This window comes from Mustela nivalis, assembly GCF_964662115.1.
Source record: "Mustela nivalis genome assembly, chromosome: 2".
Classification (NCBI taxonomy): domain Eukaryota; kingdom Metazoa; phylum Chordata; class Mammalia; order Carnivora; family Mustelidae; genus Mustela; species Mustela nivalis.
In genome coordinates, this window is record NC_139021.1 from 91,482,974 (window position 1) to 91,496,295 (window position 13,322).

The window sequence follows — 13,322 nt, forward strand, 5'->3', positions numbered from 1 at the left end:
ATAAACTGTAACCATGGGTATAATAGCTCCCAGCAAGTTCTGTGAGTCTTTTTATAGTGAATTATTAAGCTTGAGGTTGGCTTTGAGGACTGTGGGAGACTGAAGTTGGTGTCAGAGGTGAAAGTGATCTTACATGGAGTAATACCTCTAGCTGGGCTACTGGCTAAAACTCTTAACTCCTCACAAGAGAGACAGTAAACTTGGTAAGAGGAGGTGTACATCACAGTTCAAAACAGAAGCCACAAATGAGACTATTATAAAGAAGAGGTGAAGAATGACTAATTAGGTAAAACAAAGTTTGGATTTAAGAATAATTTGGGGGGGATGCCTGAGTGGCTCTGTCGGTTAAGCGTCTGCCTTCAGCTCAGGTCAGCTCCAGGTTTCAGGGATAGAGCCCTGAGTCAATCTGCCTGCTCAGTCGGGAGCCTGCTTCTCCCTCTGCCTGCAGCTCCCCCAGCTTGTGCACGCTCACTTCCTCTCTCCCTCTCTCTCTGACAAATACGTAAATAAAACCTTAAATTAAAAAAAAGAGGAAGAATTTTCACTTTTAAATATTAGGAAGTAACATAGAATATACATCCAAACCTGAGGAGCTATGTTTGAAGAAACAGCCAGAGTGTAAAAGGGGAATGTTAAGAATTCTAACAAAACGGCAAAAGAAATCAGAGTTGCACTGGAAAAATAAATTGTACCCTCCAGGTACCAAAAAAATAGGAAACAGAAAACAAAAATATATTAGAATTTTAATATGTACATGTGAGCATATACATATAAACACAACATATAACCCTGAAGTAGGTTCTGGCACTCTGACCTACTATAGTGGACTATAACAGTATTAATACTATTAAAGAAACAAAATAAGTGAAATACTAAGGTGACTTGTGGTCACTGTCTTCAAAAATCCTTGAGAGATAATGGCAAAAGTGGCCATAAAGCAAATTAAGTCCCTGGTACCCTATCACAAAAAGAAATAATAGAATTGAAAGAGCCCAGTATAAACAAAGAGAAGTGAAAGTTTGAGACAAAGGTCTTATCTAGTGTATACTGGAGCAAATTACTTAACACCTGAACAAGTGATTGGCTGTTATACTAGACATCTTTTTAAGGACCTCTTCCACCATAGATTTTATAATTCTAAGAATAATGGCTGGTAAATAGCTATTAAAATGTCCAAGGAATGAAATATTTGAATCTCCATATCCTCACATGTAAAATGCAGGCATTTAACAGCATGACCTCAAACATTCCATCAAGCACTAAAATCCCATAATTCAAGTGACTTTGACCTCAAAAAGAGAAATAGTTTCCCAACAAACAAAAACTAATGGAGTTCATGATCACTAAATCACCCTTACAAGAAATATTAAAGAGGAACTCTCTTCAAAGTGACAAAGACAAGAAAGGACCAGAAAAAATCTCCAGAAACAATATAACTAATAACACAATACTACATACATATCTATCAATAATTACCCTGAATGCAAATGAACTGAATCAATCAAAAGACACAGGGTAACAGAATGGATTTAAAAAAAAAAAAGACCTATCGGGCACCTACGTGGCTCAGAGGGTTAAGCCTCTGCCTTTGGCTCAGGTCATGATCGATGATCAGGTCCTGGGATCGAGCCCCACATCGGGCTCTCTGCTTGACAGGGAGCCTGCTTCCTTCTCTCTCTCTCTCTGCCTACCTCTCTGCCTACTTGCGATCTCTCTCTGTCAAATAAATAAATAAAATCTTAAAAAAAAAAAATGACCTATCAATATGCTGCCAACAAAAGACCAATTTTAGTCCTAAAGGCATGTGAGATTGAACAAAAGGGGATGGAGAAACTTTTATCATGCAAATGAATGTCAAAAGAATACCAGAGCAGCAATACTTATATCAGACAAACCAGACTTTAAAATACTGTAACAGGTGTGCTTTCGCCTCTTCTTGCACTTTCATGATAATGGCAGGTGCCATCTGCTGACGTGGATGCAAAATTATGGCTACTAGCACAGGGAATGTCTCCCTGCCTGCCCCACTTCCTTTTGCCACCAGTACTCGAGCTCCCCAGCATGTCCATGGTGCCACACAATCGCTCATAAAGCAGTTGACCCTGGCGGGGATGGGGTGGGGAATGTCAACCAGTTCAGCAAGAAGTATATCCAACAGACCAAGCCCCTCACTATGGAGTGCACCATTAACCTGTACTCTTACAAACTATACTTGGGTACAAAAGAGAGCCTCTATGAGGACAGCTCTGTTGCAGCCAGATTTCAGCACATGAGGGAGGAATCTGATAAAATTGGAATGAGAAGGACTGTAGAAGGGGTTCTAATTGTACATGAGCATCAGCTACTGCATGGGTTACTGGTATAGCTGTGGACAACTTTCTTCAAATTACCTGGTGGTTAATCCAGAAGATGAAGCTGAAGGTCTGAAACACTTAATGAAGAGAAACTGGGTCATCAAGATGGAGTCCTACAAGACTGGGTCATTGATGACTGCATTGGTAACTGCTAGAGACAAAATTCTTAACCTCCTTGGTATCCATATATTCCTGCACATGTTACAAAATGTAAACAACATAATAAGTTGTTTTCAGTTCAACATCAAAGAGAAAGCCTTGTTTGCAGTTCCTAAAAATTATTAGCTTGTAGATGCACCATTTGAACTGTATAACAATGCACTAGGATATGAACCCATCACTTCTATTCTTCCTCAGTTTCTAGGCAGGTTCAATTTTATACACAAGTAAATTCTTGCACAGTGAAGAAGTGAAAGAAGCCACTTCTGTGAGCACAGCTATGCACGGTGTAGAATAAACAAGGTAGAAAATTGTTTTGTTTGTTTTTCTCTTTCACAATCACTAAGTTTCTATCTACGTTCTTTTGTTTCAATAGTAAAGTTATCATGAAGAATTGGATAGTGGTGTAAATAAATCTGATAATTAATTTACATTAGATTCTATTCATACTTCTTTGTAAAACATTAAATAAGAACTTCTTCCTGTTTGTATTTATTTTCTGGGTTGTTCAGGGAGAGAGATTGTTCCCCTTCCTGGAGAGCGTTTGGAGGAGCACATATGCCCTCTCCAGTGACAAAGGGACAGCTAGTGAGCCACTGAGTAGAACCCCGAATGGGGTCAGAGGGGCATGAAGATGGCAGAAAAACGTTTAACTTTATGGTGGGAGCCACAAAATACTTACTCTGTGTGCCCAATGATCAGCAGCTTTTCTAGGACTGAAAGTGCAGAGCCTAGAGATTTTAATGATCGCAGGTAACCTGGTGGCCACATTTTGCTATCTGCCACACTAGATTCAAGCATCTGCGATGGCTTCCCTGGGACAAAGAAGAGTAGTGGAATGAGTGCAGATGAGTGATAACTTGGCTCTGGATTCTCATTGGGCATCACAATAAACTCCAGCCTCTGGAGGTATACTGTGCAATGGCTTTTAGGGGACTGGATGGTGCTGGACAAGGCTCCCAACCAGGGGGAATGGGAGTGGGCACACATAATACCTGGCCCTTTAAAACTTGGAATTTTGAATCCCAGCCACTGGCCAGAGGTAAAAACAGATCTGTGGCTCTGGGCATGCCAAGAACCTGGACACAAATAGGTTAGGGCAGGGAACTGATGAGGGCCTGGGTCACAGGAGATTGCTTAAGAGGGCCTCCCGAACAGTGGTTGCCAGGAGTTCTGCTCCACAGGGACAGAAGGGTGATGTGACACCATATTCTACTTCTTCCAACACCCCTCCCTCATCTCACCCACCAGCACAGAGCACAGATTATAGAGAGAAACAGAACTCCTCCAGTGAAGGTTTGAGTCCCCTACACTAACCTCCCACCCCAAGTGATAGGAGCGTCCTTTTTTTTTTTAATTAATATACAATGTATTATTAGTCCAAGGAGTACAGGTCTGTGAATCATCAGATTTACACACTTCACAGCACTCACCATAGCACATACAATGTCCATAGCCCGACCACCCTCTCCCTACCCTCCTCCCCCACAGCAACCCTCAGTTTGTTTTGACAGGAGCAACTTTATGATGGCAAGTCAGCTTGTGAACCAGCAAAGCAGACCTCTCCCTCAGAAAACCAACACAAATCCCTACATTTATAAAGAAAGCTTTGAAACATCAGTTTCCAGATTAACTTCACAAACAAATCAAAAGCACAGCTACTTAAAGAACAAACACTCCCTACTACAAGCAAGGAGGAATTCTACAGAGGAAGGACCAGTGGGAAAGAGCAGAAAAAACACAACAGCACAGAATACACAGCATACAGCAGAATACATCCTAAAGATATTGTTGTGATTCTTGATATTATTATTGCTGTTTTTGCTCTTTTTTCTTTTTCTTTCTCCTTCATTACTCCTTTCTTTTCTGGACTAAGCGACTAGAAAGAGAAATTCACAGCATAAGAAAAAAACTAGAGGTAGTATGCTCTGCACAGATTGATTCAATATGGATAAAAGTAAGATGTTAAAACTAGAATTCAAAACAACGATCATAAAGATAATACCTGGGTTTGAAAAAAACATAAAGGCACTAGAGAATCCCTTATTGCACAAATATAAGAACTAAAATCTAATCAGAAAGAAATTAAAAATGCTATTACTGAGGTAGAAAAAAATGGAGGCTCTAACTGCTGGGGTTATCAAAGCAGAAGAGTGATATAGAAGACAAAACGATGAAATGTAAGAAAGCTGAGAAAAAGAGCAAAGTAACTACTGGATCATGAGGGGAAACCTTGAGAAATCAATCATACCATAAATTATAATAATATTTAAATAATGGGGTCCCATAAAATGAGGAAAGAGGATGGGGCAGAAGGTTTATTTGAACAAATTAGAGTTGATAAATTCCCTAATCCAGAGAAGGAAACATGCATTCATGTCCAGGAGGCACAAAGAACACCCCTCAAAATCAAAAATACCTCAACACACTAACATATCATAGTGAAACTTACAAATTTCAGAGATACAGAGAAAATCCTAAAAGCAGCTAGAGTGAAGAGGTCCTTACCCTCCAAGATTAGACACATAAGGCTGATAGGGGATCTGTCCACAACGACATGGCAAACCAGAAAGGACTGGCATGATATATTCAGGGTACTAAATAAGAAAAATATGCAGCCACAAATACTTTATCCAGCAAGGATGTCATTCAAAATAGAAAGATAAAAAGCACCCAGTACAATCAGAAGCTAAAAGAATATGTGATCATTAACTCAGCCCTGCAAGAAATATTAAAGGGGATCCAACTGAGCAAAAAGGAATCCCAAAAGGTAACAAAGACCAGGAAGGACAGAGACAATCTATAGAACCAGGGACTTAACAGGTAATAAAATGGCATTACAGTCATATCTTCTAATAATTACTCTGACTGTAAATAGACTGAATGCTCCAATGAAAAGACACAGGGTATCAGAATGGGAAAAACACAAGACCAATCAATAGCTATCTACAAGAGACTCATTTTAGACCCTAAGACACCCAGATTGAAAGTAAGGGGGTAGAGAACCATTTATCATGCTAATGGACATCAAAAGAAAGCTGGAGTAGCAATTCTTATATCAGACAAACTAGATTTTAAACCAAAGAATGTAAAAAGAGATGAAGGACACTATATCATAAAAAAACAGTCTATCCAACAAGAAAATCTAACAACTATAAATATTTCTTGCCCTAATTTGGGATCAGTCAATTATATAAACCAATTAATAACAAAATTAAAAAACACACTGACAATAATACAAAAAGAGTTGGGAACTTTAACAGCCCACTCACAGCAAGGCACAGATCATCTAAGCACAAGATCAACAAGGAAACAAGGGCTTTGCATGACACACATGGCCAGATGGACTTCACAAATATATTCAAAGCATTTCACCCTAAAGCAACAGAGTACACATTCTTCTCAAGTGCACACAGAACATTCTCCATAATAGATCACTTACTAGGTCACAAATCAGGTCTCAACTGGTAACAAAAGACTGGGATTATTCCCTGCATGTTCTTAGACCACAATGTTTTAAAACCTGAAGTCAATGACAACAGAAAATTTGGAAGGAACACAAATACTTGGAGCTCAAAGAGCATCCTACTAAAGAATGAACGGGTCAAAGAGGAAATTAAAGAATTTTTAAAAAATTTCAAGGAAACAAATGAAAATGAAAACACAACAGTTCAGATCCTGAGGGATGCAGCAAATGCAGTCCTAAGGGGGAAATACATACCAACACAGGTTTTTCCCAAGATATAAGAAAAGTCTCAAATATAATATACAACCTAACCTTACACATAAACAAGCTGTAAAAGAACAGCAAATAAAGCTTAAACCCAGTAGGGGAAGTGAAATAATAAAGATTAGAGCAAAAATCAGTGAAATAGGAACCAAAAGAACAGTAGAACAGAACAGCAAAACTAGGAGCTAGTACACTGAAAGAATTAATAAGATGGAAAATACCCTAGCCAGATGTATTAAAAATAAAAGAAAAAGGACCCAAAGAGATGAATGAAAGAGGAGCTGTAACAACCAGCACAAAAGAAATACAAACAATTTTAAGAACATACTATAAGCAGCTATATGCCAACAAATTAGGCAATCTGGAAGAAATGGATGCATTCCTAGAAACATATAAACTACCAAAACTGAACCAGGAAGAAATACAAAATCTGAACGGATCCATAAGCAGCAAGGAAATTTAAACAGTAATCAAAAAACTCCCAGCAAACAGGAGTCCAGGACCAGATGACTTCTCAGGGGAATTTTACTAAACATTTAAAGAAGAATTACTACCTATTCTTCAGCGGTTTCAAAAAAAAAGAAAAAGAAGGAAAGAAAGGAAGGGGGGGGGGAAGGAAAACTTCCAAACTCATTCTCTTGAGACCAGCATTACCTGGATCCCAAAACCAAAGACCCCACCAAAAAGGAGAATTACAGACCAATATCCCTAATGAACAAGAATGCCAAAATTCTCACCAATATACCAGCCAATATGATCCAACAGTCCATTAAAAGGATTACTGGGGTGCTTGGGTGGCTCAGTCAGTTAAACGTCTGCTATTGGCTCAGGACATAATCTCAGGGTCCTGGGATGGAGTCCCACATTGGGCTCTTTGCTTCTCCCTCTCATTTGCCCTCTATGCATGCGTGTGTGCGCTCTCTCTCTCTCTCTCTCTCTTTCAGGTTAATTTAAAAAAGCCTTTAAAAAAAAGGATTATTTACCGTGACCAAGTGGGATTTATACTAAGCTCCAAGTGGGATTCAACATTTGCAAAATCAATCAACGTGATACATCACATTAATAAATAAAAGGATAAGAACTATATGATCCTCTCAATTGATGCAGAAAAAGCATCTGATAAAATATAGCTATCCACAGTGCAGGGATAGAAGGAACATATTTCAATATCATAAGAGCCATTTATAAAAAAAACCTACAGCAAATATCATTCTCAATGGGGAAAAACTGAGAACATCTCCTCTAAGGTCAGGAACATGAATGAGAGGGATGTCCACTTTCACCACTGTTGTTCAATATAGTACTAGAAGCCCTAGCCTCAGCAATCAGACAACAAAAAGAAATAAAAGGCATCCAAACTGGCAAAGAAGTCAAACTCTCACTCTTCACAGATGACATAATACTTTAGTGGAAAACTCAAAAGACTCCACCTAAAAATTGCTAGAACTCATACAGGAATTCAGCAAAGTGGTCGGATAGAAAATCAATACACAGAAATCACTTGCATTTCTATACACTAGCAAGGAGACAAAAGAAAGAGAAATTAAGGAATCAATCCCATTTATAATTGCACCAAAAACCACAAGATACTTAGGAATAAACCTAACCAAAGAGGCAAAGGATCTATACTCCAGAAACTAATGAACACTTATGAGAAAAATTGAAGAAGACACAAGAAAGAGAAAAACATTCCATGCTCATGGATTGGAAGAACAAATATTGTTAAAATGTCTTTACTACCAAATCCAATCTATATATTCAATGCAATACCTATCAAAATACCATCAATTTTATTCGTGGTGCTGGAACAACCTAAAATTTGTACAACAAGAAGACACCCCAGATAGCCAGAGGAGTGTTCAAAAAGAAAACCAAAGCTGAGAGTATCACAATGCCAGACTTGATGATTACAAAGCTGTAATCATCAAGACAGTATGGTACTGGCACAAAAACAGACCCAAAGATAAAACAGACAACACAGAAATGAATCCTCAACTCTGTGATCAACTAACCTTTAACAAAGCAGGAAAGAATATCCAACGGAAAAAAAGACAGTCTCTTTAACAAATGGTGTTAGGAAACTGGAGAGCAACATGCAGAAGAATGAAAATGAACCATTTTCTAATAGCACTCCCCCCAAAAGTAAATTCAAAATGGATGAATGACCAATGACCACTAACCATGCAAGACAAAATCCTAGGGAAGAATACAGGCAGCAACCTCTTTGTCTTTAGCCACAGCAACTTGCTGGACATACCTCCAAAGGCAAAGGAAACAAAAGCAAAAATGAACAATTTGGATTTCATCAGGATAAAAAGCTTTTCCACAGCAAAGAAAACAGTCAACAAAACTAAAAGGCAATCTGGGATGCCTAGGTGGCTCTGTTGTTAAAAGTCTCCCTTCAGCTCGGGTCATGATCCCAAAGTCCTGGAATTGAGTCCCACATTGGGCTCCTTTGCAGGGAGGCTGCTTCTCCCTCTGCCTGCCCCTCCCCCTGCCTGTGTGCTCATGTGCGCTCGCTTGCTCTCTCTCAAAAATAAATAATAGAATCTTAACCCCCTCCCCCCCCCCAAAAAAAAACTAAACTAAAAGAACTAAAAGGCAACCTATGGAATGGGAGAAGGTATTTGCAAATGCCTTATCAGATAAAGAGTTAGTATCCAAGATCTATAAAGAACTTATGAAACTCTACACCCAAAAATACAAACAATCCAGTCAGGAAATGGGCAGAAAACATGAACAGACATTTCTCTAAAGAAGACAACCTAATGGCCAACAGACACATGAAAAAGTACTCCATGTCACTCAGCAACAGGGAACTACAAATCAAGACCACAAGATTACACCTCACATCAGCCGGAATGGCTAAAATTAACAAGTCAGGAAACAGCAAATGTTGGTGAGGATACAGAGAAAGGGGAACCCTCATACAATAATGGTGGGAATGCAAGCTGGTACAGCCATTCTGGAAAAGAGCATGGAGGTTCCTCAAAAAGTTAAAAATAGAGCTACCCTAGGACCCAGTAATTGCACTACTGGGTATCTACCCAAAGGATGCAAATGTAATGATCTGAAGGGGCACCTGCACCCCAATGTTTGTAGCAGCAATGTCCATAATAGCCAAAGTATGGAAAAAAACTAAATGTCTATTGACAGATGAATTGATAAAGAAGATGTGGGGTGTGTATGGGGGGGTGTGTGATGGAACGTTATTCAGCCATGAAAAGGAATGAAATCTTACCATTTACATCAACGTGGATGGAACTAGAGAGTATTATGCTAAGTGAAATAAGTCAGAGAAAGACAATTATATGATTTCACTCATATGGAACGTAAGAAACAAAACAGAATACCATAGAGTAAGGGAGGAAAAAAATAAATTAAGGCAAAATCAGGAGACAACCCATAAAAGACGCTTACTTAGAGGAAACAAACTGAAGGTTGCTAGAAGGAAGGTAGGTTGGGCAATGGGGTCACTAGGTGATGGGCAAAAGAAGGGCACATGACGTAATAAGCACTGGGTTATATGCACCTGATTATAACTGAGCTCTACTTCTGAAACTAAGGATACACTATATATTCATTATTGAATTTAAATTTTAAAAAAAGATTAATTGATAAAATACAGTAGTAGTAACAGACTGTAACACACCATTCACACCAATGGACAGATGTTTTGAACAGAGAAATCAACGAAGAAACAATGGCTTTGAATGACACTCTGGACCAGATGGACTTAACATATACTTGGAACATTCCAACCTGAAATAGCAGAACACATAATCTTTTCAAGTGCCCAGGGAACATTCTCCAAAACAGTTCACATATTAGGTCACAGAACAGGTCTCAACAATATGAAAAAACTGAACTCATACCATGCATCTTTCTGACCACAACATGACAAAACTAGAAATCAACCAAAAGAAAAAATTTGGAAAGACCACAAACACATAGAGGTTGAAGAATATACTACTGAAAAATGGATGGGTCAAACAGGAAATCAGAAAAGAAATAAAATACATGAAAACAAATGAAAATGAAAACACTACAGTCCAAAACCTTTGGGATGAGGTTAAGATGGACCTCATTGGTATAGTATATTGTAGTATATAGTATATAGTAATTGGTATAGTATATCAATAGAAAAACTGTATGCCCACAAATTGGACAACTTGGAAGAAATAGATATATTCCCAGAAACATATAAACCACCAAAACTAAAAGAGGAAGAAATAGAAAACATAGACAGATAACCAGGAAACAAATAGGGTCAATAATCGAAAATTCCCCAAAAAGCAAAAGTACACAGCCAGACTGCTTCAGAGGAAAACTCCACCAAACATTTAAAGAAGAGTTAATACCTATTCTTCTCAAACTACTCAAAAAAAAAAAAAAAAAAGGAAAACTTCCAAATTCATTCTATGAGGTCAGCATTAACCTGATACCAGAACAAGATAAAGACACCATTAAAAAAGAGAACCACAGCCCAATATCTTTAATGAACATAGATGCAAAAAATTTAAACAAATTACTAGCAAACCTAATCCAACAATGTATTAAAAACAAAACAAAAATCCACAATCACCACTAGCAAAAGGAATTTATTCCCAGATTGCAAATGTGGATCAATATTTAAAAATCAATTAATGTGATAAACACATTAATAAAAGGAAGGACAAGAACCATATGTTCATTTCAACAGATGCTGAAAAGACATTTGTCAAAGTATACATCCATACATGACAAAAACCCTCAACAACGTAGGTTTAGAGGGAACATAAGTCAACATGAGAAAGCCACCTATGAAAAACCCATAGTGGACACCGTCTCCCACAGGGAAAAACAGAAATTTTCCCCTAAGGTCAGGAACAAGGACAAAGATATCCACTCTCACCACTCTTATTCAATATTGTACTGGAAGTCCTAGCCACAGCAATCAGATGACAAAAAGAAATAAAAGGCATCTAAATTGGGAAGAAAGAACTCAAACTTTCACTATTTGCAGATGACATGATACTCTATATAGAAAATCCAAAAGACTCCACCAAAAAAATTGCTAGAACTGATTTACAAATTCAGTAAAGTCACAGGATACAAAATCAACATACAGGAATCTGTTGCATTTCTATACACCAGTAAAGAAGCAGAAGAAATGGAAATTAAGGAATCAATTCCATTTACAATTGTACCAAAACCAGAATCTTACCAAGAAACAAATCTAATCAAAAAAGTAAAAAACCTGTACTCTGAAAACTATAAAACACTGATGAAAGAAATTGAAGATAACAAATTAAAGATAACATAATGAAATGGAAAAGCATTCCATGCTCATAGATAGTAAGTACAAATGTTATTAAAATGTCCATATTGGGACGCCTGGATGGCTCAGTTGTTTAGGCAGCTGCCTTCGGCTCAGGTCATGATCCCAGTGTCCTGGGATCGAGTCCCACATCGGGCTCCTTGGGAGCCTGCTTCTCCCTCTGCCTCTGCCTGCCATTCTGTCTGCCTGTGCTTGCTCTCCTCCCCCCTCTGATAAATAAATAAAATCTTAAAAAAAAAAAAAAAGTTTTGAAAGACACCCCCCCCCCTGTGTTTAACTAATTAACTGCTCTTTTGTTGTGTAAAAGTACCCCTCCTCCTCTTGCAATGAAAAGACCCTTCCCCCAGGGTTGAATTCAATGTAACTGTTCTTTTGCCTTTCTGTAACCCCTTGGCTTTTAGGGCATGACACTTGACTCCTGTTTGAACAAGATACCCTCTCCTAATAGCCGGGGCATGGTCACATAGGTCACGTAGACAGGGGGCATGGTCACGTAGACAGGATGCCTTTCTGCTGAGTGATGGGGTCAAGCTTCTCCTCTTTGTTTCCCCTTCCGGCCTTTCTCTTCCCGCGAGGGGGTCTTCCAAAGCCAATCCGCTTAACACCAAGTATGCCTTTTTTCAAATGTTCAAATTGTCAGCCAATCGGCCCCGTCCCATCCGGGACTTGTTTGTACCTGTCTATAAAAATCCTGCACCACCCCAGCCAGGGGTGCTCAGCTAGCAGGAGCTGCTGACCACCCGTAGGCGCCTGTGCTACAATAAAGAACCTCTTGCTGTTTGCATCCTGTGGCAGTGTTGAATTCTTGGGTAAGGGGATCCGCGGGTCTTTCAGTTTAAAATGTCCATATTACCCAGTTCAATGTAATCCCTATCAAAATACAAACAGCATTTATACAGAGCTAGAACAACAATTCCAAAACTTGAATGAAACCACAAAAGACCCTAAATATCCAAAGCAATCTTGAAAAAGAAAAAGCAAACCTGGAGCCATCACAATTCCGGCTTCAAGTTATATTACAAAGCTGTAGTAATTCAAACAGTATGCTACGGGCAGAAAAACAGACACACAGAGCAACAGAATTAAAACCCCTCAGCTATATGGTCAATTGATCTTTAACAAAGCAGGAAAGAATAGTCATTGGGGAAAAGACAGTCTCTTTACAAATGGTGTGGGGAAAACTGAACACCAACATGCAAAAGAATGAAACTGGACCACTTCCTACATCATACACAAAAATAAACTCAAAATGGAGTTTATTTAAAGTCCTAGAAGAAAATATAGGCTATAACCTCTTTGACATAGGCAACAGCAATTTTTCTCCTAGATACATCTCCTAAGGCAAGAGAAACAAAAGAAAAAGCTTCTGCACAGTGAAGGAAACAATCAACAAAACTAAAAGGCAACCTACAGAATGGAAGAAAATATTTGTAACTGACATATCTGATGAAGGGTTAGTATCTAAAACATGTAAGTACTTCTAAAACAACATGCAAAACACAAATAATCCAGTTAAGAAATGCACAGAAGACATGAATACATTTTTTTGGAAGAAGACAGAGAGACGGGTAACAGACACACGATAATATGCTCAACGTCTCTTATCATCAGGGAAATGCAAATGAAAGCTACAATAAGAGATCACCTAACACCCGTCAGTATGGCTACAATCAAAAACACAAACAAAAGGCATTTGGTAAGGATGCAGAGAAAGGAGAACCCTCTTAAACGGTTGCTGGGAATGCAAACTGGCATAGCT

The 13,322-nt window shown here is 38.5% G+C and overlaps 1 protein-coding gene and 1 pseudogene across 11 annotated transcripts in view; one reads left to right on the forward strand and one right to left on the reverse strand.

Moving 5' to 3' along the window:
• Positions 1 to 13,322, reverse strand: part of SPIDR (scaffold protein involved in DNA repair) — a 589,061-nt gene that overhangs the window by 521,149 nt on the left and 54,590 nt on the right. The gene's annotated exons all lie outside the window — the stretch shown is intronic.
• Positions 918 to 2,744, forward strand: LOC309858717 (cleavage and polyadenylation specificity factor subunit 5 pseudogene; annotated as a pseudogene). Its single transcript has 2 exons — positions 918 to 953; positions 2,000 to 2,744. The product of its transcript is annotated as a cleavage and polyadenylation specificity factor subunit 5 pseudogene (transcript).